Below are 3,702 nucleotides of genomic sequence, written 5' to 3'. Positions count from 1 at the left end.
TATCATGGCTATCCACCATGCTGGCAATAAGCTTAGCAAGCTTATTAGCTTTCTCCTATTTGGTGCTAAAATCCTCCAACGCATGTTGTTGCACCAGAAAGTATGCATCTGAATTAGCCAGGGACTTCCGCAGTCCTTTGGTTTCTTATCGCAGGACAACTTATTGACGTCTTTCAGTTTGTAGTTGAGACTCAAGAAACCAAACTAATTTAGACAGTGAGTTCGAATAGCTTGTGCCAGCGATAGTGGCCAATAACTCAAACACTACACCAAGACAGGACTTTGGGGTTGTCTCGCTGTCTTCAAGATAGTTTTCCTTAATTGTTTTATTAGCTTTGTTGGAGACCAACAAGGATGTCTCACTATCCTGAATCTTATCTGCATTACTTCCTTTACCATAGCTTAATAAGGTACTCTTCCCCAATATTCTCTCAGCATTCTAAAAGAAGAAACAAGAAGACACATAACAGGTTTAGTTCAAATCATACCAGTTAAGACAAAGCAGCATTGAAAGAATACAATACGTGGGAAACTACATGGCACAACAAGATTTCAGATGGGTACCATGGGTCTACATGTACAACAACACTATTGGATCTGTTGTGATGCTAGTAATGAGCATGATATGAAGTCAACTGCCTACACAATTGAAATTGAAATCAACAGAGCTATTTATAAGAGCAAACCTGTTAAACAAACATGCTTAAACATACCTGTTGTGCCATTGTTTTTTTGATTGGATCCTTCAATTTAACAATAAGTTTGTATAAGTAAATACAGTGATACAAGAGCAAGCAGTATGCACGATAGTGATACGTCCATTTTGCATCAGGTTTTGTATTGATATTTGATGCATTATGGGCTATCAGTACACACCATATCACAATACTTATGCCTATTCTCTCTTATTTTACAAGGTTTACATGAAGAGGGGGAATGCCGGGAACTAGAATTCTGGGCTGGAAAAGGAGCAAATATTAGAGACCTGTTCTGCACAACTCCAAAAGTCCTAAAACTTCACGAAGCATGTTTTTGGAATAAAAAAATATTGGGTGAAGAAAGTACCAGAGGGGGCCACCAGCCAGCCACAAGGTTAGAGAATAGGCCCTACCCACCTGGGCGCGCCCCCCGACCTTGTGGGCCCCCTGGCAGGCCTCTGGTGCCCATCTTTGGCTATATGGTGTCTTTCACCCTAGAAAAAATCAAGAGGAATCTTTCAGGATGAAGCTCCGCCGTCTCGAGGCAGAACCTGGGTAGAACCAATATAGGGCTCTGGCAGAGTTGTTCTGCCAGGGAAACATCCCTCCGGGAGGGGGAAGTCGTCGCCATCAGTCCTCTCATCGAGAGGGAGTCAATCTCCATCAACATCTTCACCAGCACCATCTCCTCTCATATCCTAGTTCATCTCTTGTATTCGATCTTGGTCCCAAAACCTTAGATTGGTACCTGTGGGTTGCTAGTAGTGTTTATTACTCCTTGTAGTTAATGCTAGTTGGTTTATTCGGTGGAAGATTTTATTTTCAGATCCTTAATGATAATTAATACTCCTATGATTTTGATTATGAATATTCTTCATGAGTAGTTACATTTGTTCCCGAGGACATGGGAGAAGTCCTGTTATAATTAATCATGCGAATTTGGTATTCGTTCGATATTTTGATGTGATGTATGTTGTCTTTCCTCTGGTGGTGTTATGTGAAAGTCGACTACATGACACTTCACCATTATTTGGGCCCAGGGGAAGGCATTGCGAAGTAATAAGTAGATGATGGGTTGCTAGAGTGACATAAGCTTAAACCCTAGTTTATGCATTGCTTCGTAAGGGGCTGATTTGGATCCATAAGTTTCATGATATGGTTAGGTTTGCCTTAATTCTTCTTTTGCAGTTGTGGATGCTTGAGAGAGGGGTTAATCATAAGTGGGAGGCTTGTCCAAGGAAGGGAAGCACCCAACCACCGGTCCACCCACATATCAAATTATCAAAGTAACGAACGTGAATCATGTGAGCATGATGAAAACTAGCTTGACAACAATTCCCATGTGTCCTCGGGAGCACTTTGCTTTATATAAGAGTTCATCCAAGCTTGTCCTTTGCTACAAAAAGTATTGGGGTGCCTTGCTGCACCTTATTTACTTTATTTACTTGTTACCTATTACTCTTTATCTAATCACAAAACTATATGTCACCAATAATTTCAGTGCTTGCAGAGAATACCTTACTGAAAATCACTTGTCATTTCCTTCTTGTCAGTGTACAAAAGTAGGGGCTCTTCTTTTGACCCCTTTACTTGTGCACGGGCAGTCAGAGACGCGCGCCATGGCCACACTTAGCAGGGAAGAGGAGGGAAGCCGGAGAGAAGCCGAAGCATGAGACAACCAAGGCACCGCCAAGACCAGAAGCGCAGGAGAGCAAGAGGGCGAGGTGAACTCCCTCGGCAAGATCCTTGCTGTGGCAGCCTCCACATCCCCGGCAAGAGCCTTGCCGGGGCAACTTGCCCGATGCCAGCGGAGCAAGCCACCGTTGAACCCACAGGCTCCAACCCAACCAACTACATTTGAACCAAGGCTCGGGAGGCGCCTCTGTGGTGGCATGCAAATCTTTGTCAAGATCATAAACATGTGAGACCAGATGAGGACCAGAAGACGGCGACCCTCGGCGAGATCGTAGCCGAGGAAATCCATGAGACCCCCGGCAAGACCCTTGTCGGGGACGACTGCAACGCCATAGCGATACCCTTGTCGGGCCCCCGGCAAGACCCTTGTCGAGGGCATCAGCAAGGCCACCGTCAGGCCCACGCCAGCCAAGACTCCACCACTGTCCCCAAGCAGCTGCTAGCTCATCCAGCTGGGCAGGCACCTACGTGGCGACGGGCGGCCTCTACACCGACTCAGCAAGCACCTGCATGGCGGCATGCGACCCTTCATGAAGGCTCCTCCACCGCGCCAACCCAGCAGCTAGCCAACGTGGCACCGCGATGCCTCGTCAGCTCGGATGCATGTCGAGGCCAGGAGAGGCGGCGACGGCTGGGACGTGCTTCCCTGACGCCCCCGATAAAGCAAGGGGGCACGTCGACAGCGCATTAAATGTGTTTGTACGGCGGTCCTAGAGGATAGGCTCATCGACTATAGACCTTTCCACCTCCTATGTGCCACTATGGCGACCCCTTTTTCCTATAAAAGGAGGCCCGAGGCGACCAGGAGGGGGATTCGGCCTTTTTTTGGGCAAGTTGCACCCCGTAGCTAGCTCAAGAACACAAGAACACACTCAAATACATCCACCAAAGTAGGACTAGGGTATTACACATCTTCATGGCCCGAACCTGTGTAAACGATCTGTGTGCTTCCTGTCAGGCCCGCTCTTTGCACAACCTCGTGCTTGCTAACCATAGAATGGATCCCAATGACCCCATAGGTGTCGTTCCCACCGACATCTCTCGCGCGCCAGGTAGGGGGGCGCCGTTGTGAAAATCCGGTCTGGCAGTTAGCCTAGCGGTTCTTCATCGTCATGGCTCCAAAGAAGAAGGCGGCCACGGTGGTCGGTTCGTCGGGAGCCGGACGACCCGTACCGGTGCAGGCGAGCAGCGGGCCAGTCGCGGACAGAACCCGAGGCGCGGCCCGCAAGCACCAACATCGCTCTGGCAGTCAGAGCCTTGCGAGCGGCGTCGTTCATGCGCAAGACGACCAGCACACCGCAAACTCTAG

The sequence above is a fragment of the Triticum dicoccoides genome, chromosome 2A, assembly GCF_002162155.2.
Source record: "Triticum dicoccoides isolate Atlit2015 ecotype Zavitan chromosome 2A, WEW_v2.0, whole genome shotgun sequence".
NCBI lineage: Eukaryota > Viridiplantae > Streptophyta > Magnoliopsida > Poales > Poaceae > Triticum > Triticum dicoccoides.
This window is presented reverse-complemented; position numbering follows the sequence as displayed.